Below are 15978 nucleotides of genomic sequence, written 5' to 3'. Positions count from 1 at the left end.
ACCTGGTTACAGAGCAGGATCAGGAGGGAGAGAAGGACATGAGGACCTTTGTCATAACCTGGGACAATGTGGCTTTCCATTACTCTCAAGCAATCACAACATGGTTTGAAGGCAACCCAAGACCGGTCTGTCTCTTCCTTCCACCCTATTCACCATTCCTCAAAGGTTTATGACCATCAGCCAGGGACAGCTGTCAGTCCTTGATGCTATGGATGCTGGCTGTAGGAACATTGCCATTGTAGACTGCCATGGGTGGATCCGTCATACCAAGCACTTTTATTCCAGGTGTATCGCTTTGGATGACAACAGATGCGATGGTGAAGATTAGATCATTTTGTGGGGGGTTTGAGGGTTTTTTTTTTTTTTTGTGTGTACACTCAGTATATTTTGTATGTTTGCTCTTTGTATGTTTCATTTATATTTTTGTTCACTGAAAGCAATACAGTAAAATGTGTATACAGTAAAGGAAAATTACTGATTTGCTGTTTTCTGGAATGATTTAGAATGAACATTAGATGTCTACATACAGACAGGAACTACAGTGTAAAAATGGTGGACTGCGTGTTTTGCAATAATTTCATTTTGAGTCAATTCCCAGTGTTTTGGTAAAGTTAGTGAGTGTAGAGAAAGGTGTATTGTATTTTGAAATGGAGTGCTAGTATAAATTTAACAAAATGTTTTTTGAGTTGTGTTTTTGTATGTATATGTTAATATATCTGAAGTATTGTTAGGCACTTGTTAGCAACTGAAAAAAAAACTGTAATAACATAGAACTGGGTTCTTCAACTCTGGACCTGCATGTGTGAGAAGATATGTTGGTTTTTCAGATTACTGGAAATGGGCATTATAAACAATGGCCCTGCCTATACAAAAGTCCCACTGTGTATGGGGTGTGCACAGTGGTAACTTAACCATGAACTTCAGCAAAGTAACTTACTTCATATGCATTTGGTGTCTGATTAGATGGTATCCTTGAAATCCATCTTGGTAAGGATCCTTGACTTGGTTTAACAAAACACAAGGACTAACGCAACTAAAGTCTAAAATCTTGCCATTCTATTGAACAGGACAGAGTGCGGCTACACAGCTACAATGGAGGGCAGCTGGATCTACACTGGTTTTGCCATGGGGAGAAAAGCAGAACTGGAGCATGGTTCTGCGCACTGCCGAGCTCATGACTTTCACGAACCTAAAAATTTGCTGCCGCTTTAAATGCAAAACTTCACATTTTGTTTCCAGCACATTCCTCAGATGAAAAAAATGGTCGTTCAAATGTTTTTAACATGGAAATTAAATAACAAGGCTTTACAAAGCAGCAGGTTCTGATGCTGTGATCTGATTCGTTGACCCTCATGCAACATGTACACTAGTCGGTAAAAATAATAATCCACGTGAAAGCCGATTAACACGATGTCTGCCACACCTCTTTACCTGTGATAAAACCACTGGAGGCCCCTGCCTCATGTGTCTTATTGATTTATTAGTCTTGCATGAGTGTCTCTGCTCCTATAGATCCAAGTACCGAGGAACTCATCCATGGTAATTTGTGTCTGAAGCACCTAAAACATTGTGTGTGTGTGTGTGTGTGTGTGTGTGGCAGTGGTGCAGAAACAGATTGGTTACCAAGATTGGTTTCCGTATGGTGCAATAAATTTTTGGCGTATATTAGTCACTCAAACCTGTAACACTGCAGTGTGTTGTATGCGTGTGTGTATAAATCACTCAGACTTTACACACTGCGCCTCAATTAATCTCAAGAGCAGTTTACCTGCAAACACTCACCAGACCAACCGTGGCTGTAACTCTCCCTCGCTCGGCCTCTCTGTGATAAGGCCCGCACTCATTCTTTTCTCCAGTAAACACAGCTTTATGGAGGACACACACACACACGCACACATGCACACAAAAGGAGCACACGGACAAACGTATACAGGGACGCAGCACACTCCCCGGTACAGCGATACGGACGCCTCATTTATCTCAATGGACTCAGATAACACCCTCTTCTGTACTCCGTTCCACACCTTCCGCCCTCCGTCTCTTCTCCCAGTAAACGGGCGGAGGGAAATGAAGACAGAAGAGACCACTCACTCTCCGTTCTCATCCATCCTGCTTTTTATTATACACCACTACGCTCGCTCGCTGATGGCAATACATCAGGACAACTGCTGCAGATGTACTGTATTAAAACCAGGGAGATTTCTCTGTCCGTCTCTCCCGTCACAGACTCACACACACAGAAGCTCTACTCTTCCCAGCAAATGGCAGGGTCTCCACAGGGTGGTGCCTGCATTAACGTCACGACATGAGCCACACTGCTTTATAAAGCACACACTCACAGACCACATTGCTTTTCAGAAAGCCTATACAGTTACACAGAAACACATTTATCCACACACACAGCCACTTTAAAAAGAGACGCCTGTGACTGTGATCTTTTCCATGTGCTCATTTTCTCCACCCATACACCCCCCAGCTCCCACTCACACTCTTGCCAACGTTCCTTGGACTCAAAACAAGGAAAATTCCCTTTTTTCCAAAAAGCTGCTCCCATTAAACCGAGTCTGTGTGCCTCCAGACTGATACTCTTAAAAAAATGTGTGCGCGCATGTACATGTGCATTTTTTTTGTATTTCTTTATTGTGCATATAGAGGATATATATGTGTGTGTGTGTGTGTGTGTGTGTGTGGTGTGTGTGTGTGTGTGTGTGTGTGTGTGTGTGTGTGTGTGTGTGCGCGTGTGTGTGTGTAGGGAACATAGCTATTGTTGAAAGTGTGCAAAACCCATTCTAAAGAACTCAGCCATACGGACCAAAGCTGGCACCGAATTTATAGGCCACTCAACCCTGTCTCTCTCTCTCTCTCTCTCTCTCTCTCTCTCTCTCTTACACACACACAAAACACCCCCCATAAACTATACAGACCAAACACACATTCAGACATACTAAGGCACCAACCCTGATCTGCAGGCCACTTGAATTGTTAAAGGCCATTCAGCATCTACAAGCACAAAACTATTCACATCAACACATGACAGACATGCAAACATACATACTGCTGTATAACACAGTTTACATAAAAAAATACCGCAAAGAAGAGTAGAATTCACTCGCAGTCGACATGCATTTTTGTACATTTGGACAAAACTATTTTAAACCATTCCAATTTGAGTTCCATCAAGGTCACAGTGATCTTGACCTCCATCATATAATCAGTTCACCTCCTTGTTTAATAAAAAAAAAAAAAAAAAAATTATCCACAATGTGCACGATTTCTTTTGACAAATCCCAATCAGAATACAATCAGAAAAACATTTAAAAAACAATACATTTCCTCAAGTCAACGTGGGCGCCTCTTTCAGTAAAGAAGACAAGTACACCCGTTCCTCAACATGTTCCTATAGTGACAGCATATTGTGTCATTTACAGTGAAGTCTATGCTGAAACACAGGCCAATTCCGCCCACAACACAGTGTCTTTTTAACGGTTTTGTTGGGTTTAAGGTTTCACGTTGGTCCCGATCTCTTGGCCAGAGGCAGAAGGTTTCACCAAACACATTTCTTCATGCACCAGTGAATGACTGCTCTATTTCAGACCTCCGCCTCAGGCTAGACCTCTTGTGTGCTTCTCTGCTGCTGAAAGAAGCCCCCTAATCCCGCATGTGTGTGCGTGTGTACGTGGAAGTGCACTGGTAATGTGAACCATTCACACACAGAAAGACCACAGACACACACGTGTGAAGTGGATGGATAAACAGAAATGAGTCCAATACGCTGCCCGGTTCTCCGGGTGTGTCTGCAGGCCTGAAAATGACTTGACTAAGATATGTATAACCCCTTTTTTCAAGCAATACGCACATAAACAAGCATATAACAAGCTTATAAATGGCAAAGGAATCCCAGCAGGGACATACCTATGCATGACTTCTTTTATACACTTCAATTTCTGATGCATTATATCACCCAAACAGAAAATGCTGAGGAGTATTCAACTTCACTACCAAATATGCAGTGTGTGAACACACACACATTAAAATGGCCATATATACTCGAGAAACCTATGGATTTTTAAATCCCTTTAAAACTTTGAGATTGGAAGTGTTTGTGTTGTGCTTAACTACAATCCTATTAGATTAGTCACTGAAAGTCTGTTGGTAGGCTATAACTCTACCGCTGCATTAGAAAAGATTACAAACTTCGGGAATATTGCAAAAAGACAACTTTCTCAAACTTAAAATAAGCTCATTTTTTTAGAAGACCAAAGTAAAAAGGCCTGGCCTGTCCCAACAGCATAAAATTAGCTGTTAGTATTTGGCAACCAGACCTCTGGCTTTCACCAGGGCCTTGCTTTTAAGAATGCTGTCCACCAAAGACCTATAATATAATTATATGTCTCACATTTTACAATTTGAACATCAACCAAAACAACCCTTTTCTACTGGGAGGGAACCTAAAAATAAGGTTTCTTAACATATGAAATATTAAATACAATCGAAGTTCCACTACCAAACTTTGAGAAGGTAAATAAATCATGCCCATTAACTTTATCACTCTCTGCATTCGAGCTTTTTGGTTCTTCATTACCATTAGTATTATTTTATGCAGTTGTGTTGTCTCTTTCATACATGTTTTCCCTTATTTCTAAGCTCCAACTTCCCACTCAGAAGCAAAGGTGAACACCATATGCATTGGTTGTAACCCTCATTCCAATCCCAGAGGAAAACAAGATCGGTGGAACCTTTGTTAGTAATTTTTGCTATTTATATGCAGTACTGAAAAGAACAGGCAACCAACGTATGAGGATGTGATCTCAACCCTATAAAAACCCTCATTTATAACCGCACCAGGAAGACAGTGACAGGTGATTCCCAGTCTATTTAATCAGTGCTGACCTGACAGTCCCTGCTCAGTCATTGAGTTCAACTCCTCAGAAGTTCATCTCTCTGATTCAAGTAAGACCCAAATGAGTCCTTTGTTTGTTTCTTCCCTGTTTCTCTGTATGAACACCAGTGCCAGTAGGTACTGCACATTAGACTGATTCCTGTTCATAGATCAACGCTGCGATTCTCAAATACTGATGTGCTCCATTCCTCAATTGGGTTCCATCATATCACATGCATTGTTGTGTTGGCGTTGCAAGCCAATTAGGTAAAGAGAGACCACACAAAGTTGATCTTAGTGCTGAGAATTATAAGATTCTACTATACATGTTCATACTAGGACCAGTTGAAATAGAATGGAAGCTATGAATGAAAAAACAGTCGTTCAAACACTTCCATAGTTATTCACCTTAACCACTGATGAACCACCTTTGAATAACAGTCAAACCTCTGAATATTTCTTAACTGAAACTAGACAGCAAACTTTCACCAAAAAAAACATAAGCAACGCGCCCCCCACACGCTGCTCGCCAGGTGCCTGTCATGGCTGCCCACTGCTCACCAATGGTGATGGTTGAAAGCAGAGGACACATTTTGTTGTGTCACAGTGTGCTGTGCTGCAGTGTTTTAAAATGACAATCACTTCACTTTCACTTTCGACACACTCGCAGTGTAGCATGACTGGGAAAAATTTATCTCCACCAGCATCAAGATTCACCCTTAACACAACGTCCCCACAGGGCCACATTCCATCTGATTCGCATCTCCACTCACACAGAATTACCCAAAACATCCCTTACCCATCGACATGGAAAAGGTCTACAGAAGTCAAAGGAAGTCTGGCAGACTTGCATTAATATCTCATTTAGGAAACTAATGGTTTTGCAATAGCACTCTGAAAACTCGAATAAAAACGTGGTAAAGTGGAAAAACGTAACATAGAAAAGTGTAGTATCGCGGTCTACAAGACATTTTTGGGAATGTGGTGTCATTCTGCTCCTTGGAGGGCTGAGTCTATGTGCACCAAGTGTGATTAAAGACACAGGTGACAAGACGGGAGAAGTAAATGCCCCCCCCTCGCTCTTTTATCTGTTTATCCTCAGCGCTTTGTTTTGTTCCTGGGACGATAGCAAAGATAGCAATGCAGACATAGAGAGTGAGAGAGAGAGAGAGAGAGAATGACTACGGGGCCAGGAACTCAGGCGTAAAGGGGGCGAGACAAAAACACATTCCCATGGAGATGCACCAGACACAACACACACACGCACGCATACACACAGGGTATACACACATATCTACAGTACAACGAACAGAGAAGGCTCCAGGTGGCATGAAGTGAGGCATAAAAAGAACTGAACCATCTCAAATAAAAGCCAACCCACTACTGGGCTACTGGGGGGCGTTTGTGTAACAGTGTGTGTATGTTATAATTGACTGGACAAGCATTGTTAGCAAAAATATATAATTAAACAAACAAAAAAACGATGCTCGCATCATATTACATTAACATGCCAGACTTGGGTTCAGTGAGCCTCTCATTCAGGTGAAAACCAATTCTAAACTGTGGGTGGTGCACACTTTTAATTCTAAAATCAACTTCCTAACTTGCTCTGAGAACTACAGTATTATGGTTAATTTATATTAGTTTATATCATTCAGATATTTAACCCTTTTGATAAATGTTGGTTTCACTGATCTTGGCTTTTGCTCATTATAAAAGGATCTGCTTTCTATACCATCTTGCATCATAGTGTTGTTGTCAAACCATTTGTGAACAATTAAAATGAACATGTAAAAATTTCAGCCGTAATGACGCAAAAACACAGCACTGAATAAGTGCTAAAAAAACTGAGTTAGGGCATTTGTGGAATTTTGATGAAACATGACAGAAACAATGAAAATCCTTGAAATAAAACAGATTACGTGACTTTCCTTTATCAGGTTGTCCATTTATTCACCCTCTCATTCTCTGGTCATGGCCAGATATTCAATTATTTTCTCTATATAAAACACATATAAAAGAGTTCTTTCTCTTAAACTGTCAGTGGTAATGCATGAAAATATTTCTTCAAGAGAGGTAAAAGCAAGCGAGACGGGGAGTGTGCATGTTTTTTTGCTAGAAGAAAGGCAGAGAAATGCTGAGGTATTTTTAAAAATCTGGTTTGGTATTTGGTAGATGGTATGGTTTGCAACAAACTTATATTTCAAGTTATTCTCAGCAGTAACATTTAATGAAAAGAAAAAATAAAAACTTAAAGGTCAAGCAAAAAAATTTAGGAATTTTGTGGAACAATGCAGCCCTATATAAACCCTATAAGAGCACCATTTCGTATAGCAGCTTATTTTCCATTTCTCATAAACATTGTACTGGAACTTTCCAAACCTCACTAGATTTTCACATGGCACCATCCTAAATTTCACATTTCAATCAATAACATATTTATGTGTGGGAATAATTCAACACGAATATATGATGAAGACATTGAGAAATTTATTACAAAGAATAAACTACAAATAAACTACCAATTCACATACTAATATTCGAGGGTCAAGGTTGAGCTGGAGCCTATCCCAACATGCAATAAACAAAAAGTTTAATTCACTGCTCATTTATTAAATGTTCCAAAAACCAGTGACTGTGAAACAACTGGGTCTTCCTCACCCAATTTAAAGCACAAGGATCCAGGGGGCGTACACTCCAGAGCCCAGAAGAAGCCCTGCCTTCGCTCATCCCTGCTTTAATCCATTAAGACCTGAGGTGGCACACTGATCTGGGGTCAGCACTCAGCTCTCGGTGGGGGCGTGGAGACGGGGCTTTAACGCACTGCCAGTCCGGGCAAAGTGAGCATTGCGGCTTAGACACGCATTTCTCTCCTCTGCACTCCCTTGTTCTTTCCCCTCACTCCCTCTCCCTCTTTATCTTCCTCCATCCTCAGCCACGGCTAAAGCCCAAATCCTTCCTGAGCTTCTTAAACGTACCCCGTCCTACCCCAATTCCCCCAATCAACCCATCCTAATTTCATAGAGACCGAGAGACAGAGCCAGGGAGAGCGAGGCCGGTTTTATCCTCTGACGGGCTTGGGCTTCATAAATTTTTGTGCGGCATCAGTCCCTCTCTCGCTCTAATTCGAATTTTAAATAGTTATTTTTATAGGCCAATATAAACTTTTGACTACTTTTTGAGACAAAATGAAATGCTGTGGCTTTATGCTATAGGCTCAATAGAGGAATTCTTATGCGCCCTCAAGGTCAGTTTGAGGGAATTTCTGTCCCATTAGATGTACAGGGACGTTGCGGTTAGAGTGATTCAATTTACACATTGTGAAACACAGCAGCACAGCACATGGTGCAGGCAGCATTTAATCACCCTTGGTGAGCAGTGGGCAGCCATGACAGGCGCCCGGGGAGCAGTGTGTGGGGACGGTGCTTTGCTCAGCGGCACCTCAGTGGCACCTTGGTGGATCGGGATTTGAACCGGCAACCTTCTGATTACCACTGCCCCTTAAAGAAGAAGACATGTCTGTCCGTGACTGGCAAGGAGACTTAACTATATTACGGTGTGAAAGTCAAAATCCCAACTTGTGCTGATGTTACGAAGCAAGTGCACAGCATGAAACACCCCCTGAAGAGTAAAAGCGTCTGAGCTACAAAGACGAACAAGCGGGAGAAATAAACAAACGAGCACAATTACAATTAAAGCTTCTGTACACAGAGCACTTAGCAAATTACCTCCCAGAGTAAACCTAAACTGCTGCTGCCATTTACCAAGTCGCGGTTCAGACACACACACACCAACTATGAAAGCAAGCTCGACGAATAGACAAACACAAACAAACAAAAGAGCAGACGAAAACAAACACAACAACACTGGCTTGTTTCTCTTTAACTCTGACCTTGGATCAGATGCAGCACATGGACAGACTGGAGTAAGCAGTGGTCAATTAAGCAAAAACCCATCAGCTGAGCAGAAACATAACAGAATTTCCAAAAACTCGGAAGCCCTGCGAACTCAGGCTGGTCCCAAGGTATTCCATTTGTTGCCGAAAACCCCACCACCGGGCAGACTTGTAAACCGGACACAAGGAACAAACCAGCTCACCGTTCCCATGTGGTTTCTCCTTTACTTAATCATCCTGAACCAGCCTTCAACCACGTAAGGTAAATATTTTCGGCTAAATAAAATGAATTACCATACAGATAACTTAAGTTTTGTTAGAAATAAAAAAAAAAAACATACACAGAATGGAGAAGAAATGACTTACATTTGGTCAAAACCAATTATTTATATCAGTTATGTCGGTTCATCCATTGTTTTATTAATTGTCTCTGTCTCTCGGCCTGTCTGCCCTGTCTGTCCTCCCATCATCTTCATCACCGGCACCCGTCTGCCCCAATCAGCCCCTGCTCTACCCTGCACCGCCACGCCTTTATAAAGAATTGTTTGCCGTTTCTTGTGTGTACCATTGCTGGAAACGTAACTAGTTTGGGGCCTCGACCTGCTTTTTATTTGCTCAGGTGTCTTCAGACTACCAGCACTCACTAGAAGACTGACTGGTCTCTCTTGTGTGAAGTGCAGATGCAATCCCAACACTGCTTGACCGACCAAATTGCCATGCTGCATCAGCAAGTATGCAGTGCCTCACCTCCGAGCCCCGAATGCAAGAGGCGAGGTGGAGGCCCTTCCGTACTTTGTGGTGCAATGGATTCCGGCAGGATATGAGGTGAAAGCATGTGGAAAGTGGTAGTAGCATAGTGGGTTCAAACTCCATTGTGTCCCTGAGCACAAACGCAAATGTAACTGAGAGCAAGTGGGGCTTCAAGGAAACATTAATAAAACTCATAAATATGCTGACACTGTGTCTGTTCCACGGACTGGGCGGGGTGTCTGTTTCGGGAACTTACTACCCGTTACTATCACTCCTTCTGAACCTACCAATAATATAATAATAAAGTGAAGTGATTGTCACATGTGATACACAGCAGCACAGCACACGGTGCACACAGTGAAATTTGTCCTCTGCATTTAACCCATCACCCTGAGTGAGCAGTGGGCAGCCATGACCGGCGCCCGGGGAGCAGTGTGTGGGGACGGTGCTTTGCTCAGTGGCACCTCAGTGGTACCTTGGCGGATCGGGATTCGAACCGGCAACCTTCTGATTACGGGGTCGCTTCCTTAACCGTTAGGCCACCACTGCCCCTGCCACTACCACCAGCACCCCCAACATAAGAATAGGATTATTAAATGTTAGATCCCTTACACCTAAAATGCTCATTGTCAATGAAATGATTACAGATCAGGGGTTCGATGTACTGTGCCTGACCGAAACTTGGTTAAAACAAAATGAATTTGTAGCATTGAACGAGTCTAGTCCTCCTGGATACAGCTATGTACAGCTACAGCTAGGTGGCGTCGCAGTAATTCATAAGGATAACCTCGGTATTACTCATAAACCCGGACAAGGATTTAACTCTTTTGAGATTCTACATACTACTCATGTAGTCTCACAAAATAAAAATCCTAAATTCATTCCATTGATTATTATTTATAGACCCCCTGGACCTTATTCTGAGTTTCTTAGTGAATTTACAGATTTTGTCTCCAACTTAGTTGTATCTGTGGATAAAGCCCTAATTGTCGGCGACTTTAACATCCACTGTGATAAATTAGAAGACTCACTAAGAACCGCATTCCTGTCTTTATTATACTCAGTTGGAGTTAACCAACATGTAACAGGAACTACTCACGAAGGAGGTCATCTTGTGTTGACCTTCGGTTTAAATATAGAAGATATAGTTACTCTTCCGCAATCTGAAATGGTCTCAGATCATTTCCTCATCGCTTTTAAAATATGTCTCAGACACAACATACTCAATCCCCCTCGTTATAGAGACAAACGGACAATTACATCAAGTACGGCACAGAGGTTTATTAATACCTTACCAGATTTATCAACGCTGATAAACTCACCGTCAGACCCCGCTGAACTGGACCAAGCGACCAAATGTCTAGAATTAACACTGCGTAGTACGTTAGATATAGTCGCTCCCCTCAAAAGGAAGATAGTAAGAGATAAAAACTTAATTCCTTGGTATAATGATCACACGCGCTCGCTTAAGAAGACCGCCCGGAAATTAGAACACAAATGGCGTCAAAGTAAATTAAACATATTCCGAATAGCTTGGAAGGAGAGCCTACTTAACTATAAGAAGGCTCTTAGCGCGGCTCGATCAACGTATCTGTCCTTGTTAATAGACAAAAACAAAAATAATCCCGGATTCCTGTTTAAAACTATAGCCAAACTAACCAGGAATAAGACAGAAATGGATGCGACCACTCAATATAATCATAGTAGCGATGATTTTATGAATTTCTTTAATACGAAAATTGTCGCAAATAGAGAGAAGATTAAAAGCACAACAAATAGCTCCGCCAATATTTCCATGGAAAATAATCTTCTAATAGACCACCGATTAGAACGATTCAACCCTATTAAAGAGCATGAATTAATCAAATTAAACTCATCATCAAATCAATGTACTTGCGCTTTGGATCCGATTCCAACAAGGCTCCTTAAGCAAATAGCACCCAATGTTATAAATTCTATTCTCAAAATTGTTAACTCGTCGCTTAGCACCGGCCACATACCAAGTTCGTTCAAGGTAGCAGTCATTAGACCCCTGATTAAAAAGCCGGATCTTGATCGCAGTCAGCTTTCAAATTATAGACCGACATCCAACCTTCCGTTCATATCAAAAATCTTAGAAAAAGTTGTAGCCCAGCAGCTGAGCACATACCTAGACTGTAACAATATCCACGAAGTATATCAATCAGGATTTAGACCTCATCATAGCACTGAGACAGCGCTGGTTAAAGTGGTTAATGACCTGCTGTTGGCCTCTGATCAGGGGCGCATCTCGCTGCTTGTCCTGCTTGATCTGAGTGCAGCGTTTGACACTATTGATCACGCTATTCTCCTTGCCAGGTTAGAGAATGTTATCGGGATTAAGGGAACAGCCCTTGAATGGTTCAGATCATATTTGACCAACCGATATCAGTTTGTGGACATCAATGGTGTTTCATCTTCAGTCAAGTCAAGTCAAGTCAACTTTATTGTCAATTCTGCCACATGTACAGGACATGCAGAGAATTGAAATTACGTTACTCTCTGACCCATAAGAATAACATTAAATACAAAAACAGTAACAGTAACGAATACAGAGTATAAATACAATTTAAAAAGAAAGGCACAATATACAATTTTAAAAACACCATGTACAAATAAGGGCACATGGTGGAGAGTGCAACATCAGGAGAGTGCAAAAACCAATAGTGCAACAGAGTTTTTAGTTTAAAGTGACGAAGTGAAAGTGAGGTAGATGGCAGACCAGAGCTGCACAGAGTGACTGGTGCATGGTCAGTTTGTGTGATTTAGAGTTCAAAAAGTTTGTGGAGCAGAAGAGGGGAGTGAGGGGAGTGGGGGCAGAGCCGGGAGGGAGTTGAGTTTCCTGACTGCCTGATGGGTGAAGCTGTCCTTCAGTCTGCTGGTCCTGGCCTGGAGACTCCGCAGTCTCCTCCCTGATGGCAGCAGGCTGAAGAAGGTTTGCATTGGGTGGGTGGGATCAGCTGCTATGCAGAGGGCTTTTTTGGTGAGGCGTGTGCTGTAGATGTCTGGGAGGGAGGGGAGAGGGACACCGATGATTCTCTCAGCTGCTCTTACTATGCGTTGGAGAGTTTTTTGACAGGACGCATTGCAGGCTCCAAACCACACAGTGATGCAGCTGGACAGGATGCTCTCGATGGTTCCTCGGTAGAATGTGTGCATGATGGGGGCTGGTTCACATAGTAAAGTAGAGTTTGGTGTTCCACAAGGTTCTGTCCTAGGTCCGTTACTTTTTTCTCTATACATGTTACCTTTAGGCGACGTCATCCGCAAACACGGTATTAGCTTTCATTGCTACGCTGACGACACACAGCTGTATCTGTCAGCAATGCCAGACCAGAGGCAGCAGCTGAACAAAATAGAGAATTGTCTGAAGGACATTAGAATGTGGATGCTCACCAACTTTCTCCTGTTAAACCCTGACAAGACAGAAGCGCTTGTAATCGGGCCTCAAGCAGCCAGGCATAAACTGGCTGACTACACAATAACCCTGGATAGCCTTTCTATCTCACCGAGTATTGAAGTGAAGGATCTAGGTGTCATCATTGATGCAGGTCTCTCATTCAGTTCGCACGTAGATAATCTCACTAGAATAGCATTCTTTCACCTTAGAAATATTGCGAAAATAAGAAATATCATTTCAATGCATGATGCAGAAAAGTTGGTCCATGCATTTATTACATCAAGGTTAGATTACTGCAATGCATTATTGCCTGGATGCTCTAGTAGGTGCATGAGTAAACTCCAGCTAGTACAGAATGCTGCAGCCAGAGTTCTAACCAGAACCAAGAAATTTGACCACATCACCCCAGTCTTACAATCACTGCACTGGTTACCCATTAAATTTAGGATTGACTACAAAATCCTACTTTTAACCTATAAAGCTCTAAATGGTCTCGCCCCACAGTACCTGAGTGAACTTTTGGTTCCTTACGAACCGCCACGCCCCCTTCGATCAATGGGTGCGGGGTCACTACTGGTACCAAAGGTGCAGAAGGTCACAGCTGGGAGCAGATCCTTCTCCTATAGAGCTCCGCAGTTGTGGAACAGCTTGCCTGTCAGTGTCCGGGATTCAGAAACAGTCTCAGTGTTTAAATCCAATCTCAAAACCTATCTGTTTTCTCTGGCTTTTTGCTAAAGTCCCAGACCCTCATTTCACTTGATTTTGACGCAGTGTCAATTATAAAGTCCAGTTTATCACAGACAAAGTTAAATTCACCAGTTAGGCTGTCCTAGTTAGGGTTCTGGGCCACTGTAGCACCAATATACCATTATAACCACATATTTCAGTATCGGTCGTACAGTGCAACCGTCTACCGCTGCTTCTGTTTGTTTTTCTCCGAGACACGGAATCAAGCACCCAGACTACTGGCAGACCCCAGTGATCAGACCAGCAAATAAATCCTGGTTCCTGACAACTGCTTTACAAGGACAAAACATGAAATAAACCAGAGGGTCACCACAGCCACCACCACCATTACAACTACAGCTTCAGGGATCTTCAAATGGACCAGTAACATCATTACGGACACGTAATCTAGACCATGACACTGAATACATCCTGGACTTCTCCAACCCTACAACCGTAGGACTTATCATTATATCATATCCAACCCTGCACTGACACCATTTGCAGGCTCACTCTACCCTGGAAGGGGGTCCCTCTCTGTATCACTCCTTCCCAAGGTTTCTTCCTTTCTTTTTTTCTCTCTCCTAGAGTTTTTTTTTGTGTGGAGTTTTTCCTTGTGTGCAGAAGGGTCAGGTGTGGGGGGTGTCAACTGTAGGGCCTGTCAAAGCCCATTGAGACATACTGTATGTGATTTTGGGCTATATAAGAAATAAATGTTGTTGTTGTTTTTGTTCAAGGCCAGAGACCCCGCCTGTCCCTCAGCCCATAACCTTGCCTGTCCCGCTGTGACTCTGATCCAGTTGGTTCCTCTGATGGTGACTAATTTGGTACCTCTGTCTGTCTATCTGTCCCTCTGCCTAGGGCCCTTCTGTCTGCTGCCCTGCCTGGACAGTATCTGGTGATAGAACCTCCCTTCCCTACCTTGTTTCCCTACAAAGCGGAGTTCTCTGATCTTCTAGTGCCTGGTCTGAGCTCTTCCACTCTGGAGGCACAAGTTGAGGGCCTGGAGAGTTGATCCAATGTGGTTCAGCACAGGGGGGTAGTGCTCTATGGAATAACGGCTCCAGAATTCTCTGTCCCATTTCTCACCTGAACAAATGGGAGGTGAGTTTCAGAGAACCTGTGAACCTTTTGGAGGCCTCAACCCTCATTTATTAATATATCCTTTTTTTTTGGAAACACTTTTTGTCTTGGGTTCTCTGTCCCCAGCACATGTGAGGACCTGGGATCTTGCTTCTTGCTAAACCTCACCAGTTTAACCACAGGCAGTTCATTCCAGATTTCACAAAAAAACAATCTGTTTTGGAGATATAAGATGGAGGAACTGTGGTTGTACTCCCATTCACCCTCAGAATCTCCACTTCTTACCCAACAAAGGGACTAGCTGCTTCAATGGGGCAAACATGGCCTGTATTTGACATTTTTCTACCCTTTGTTTCACCCGGCTTAGTGGAACCAAACTACGGTTGATGTTCTGGTGAAGCTAGAACAACTTAAGATTGTGTAGATGACAGTGGACTTTAGAAGACACCCCACTATTCACAAAATCCAAAATGTCAACTGTGGAGACTGTCAAGTTCACATTCTCCAAGACCTGAAGCGGAAGACTAACTCCATCCTCACAAAAAAAAAACAAAAGCCCACCAGAGGCTTTACTTTCTGCAGTAACTGAGGACGTATGGCCTGCCATGGGAGCTGCAAAGCCAGTTCTGCACCACAGTCATCCGATCTGTCCTGTGCTCATCCATCACAGTCAGGTTCAGAGCACAACACAGGAAAGGAACAGACTGCACTGAACAGCATGGATGAAGATTTTTAAAACTACTTTTTCAAAATCCAGGAAATAAAGAGGAAAAATCCTCACGCCCGGAAAACTGACAGGTGCCACAGAATCCAGTACACCAAACGTAGCCAACACAGGATGTACGTGCTCTAGTTATCCAGGTTATGTAATAGGAAACATGATCCATCAGACCAGGGCGCCTTCTTCTGAGATGTACTGTGTGCTCTGACACAGTTCGATCAGAACCATCATGTACTCTTTCCACAATTTGAGCTACTACAGTGCTTCTATTGGATGGGTAGTGTCTGCACTACCCATACGCACCAATAGGTCTTGACCACCCATGACCAATTTTTCCTTGTCCGAATCATTGCAGAAAAAGAACATCCCTCAACAAATGCTATGACCTCAGCTTACAGTCATCACAATTTATAGTCATCACAAAAGTCACTCGAATCCTTTCGATGCCTCAGTTCTTCTGCTTCCAACAATTAATATATGCTACACACTGCCAGATGTTGCTACAA

General features: G+C 42.7%; 1 protein-coding gene across 3 annotated transcripts in view; it reads right to left on the bottom strand.

The window, feature by feature from the left end:
- Positions 1 to 15978, bottom strand: part of sdk1b (sidekick cell adhesion molecule 1b) — a 188268-nt gene that overhangs the window by 149784 nt on the left and 22506 nt on the right. The window contains exon 1 of one of the 3 annotated variants that reach the window (XM_028973288.1): positions 938 to 1057. The exons of the other annotated variants lie outside the window; for them this stretch is intronic. The gene's annotated coding sequence lies outside the window, so the exon portion shown is untranslated. Of the gene's footprint in view, positions 1 to 937; positions 1058 to 15978 lie in introns of those variants that run through there. 3 annotated transcript variants of the gene reach the window in all.

The sequence above is a fragment of the Denticeps clupeoides genome, chromosome 3 (assembly GCF_900700375.1).
Source record: "Denticeps clupeoides chromosome 3, fDenClu1.1, whole genome shotgun sequence".
Taxonomy (NCBI): domain Eukaryota; kingdom Metazoa; phylum Chordata; class Actinopteri; order Clupeiformes; family Denticipitidae; genus Denticeps; species Denticeps clupeoides.
The sequence above is the reverse complement of the archived record's forward strand: the minus strand, read 5'-3'. Positions and strand labels throughout refer to the sequence as shown.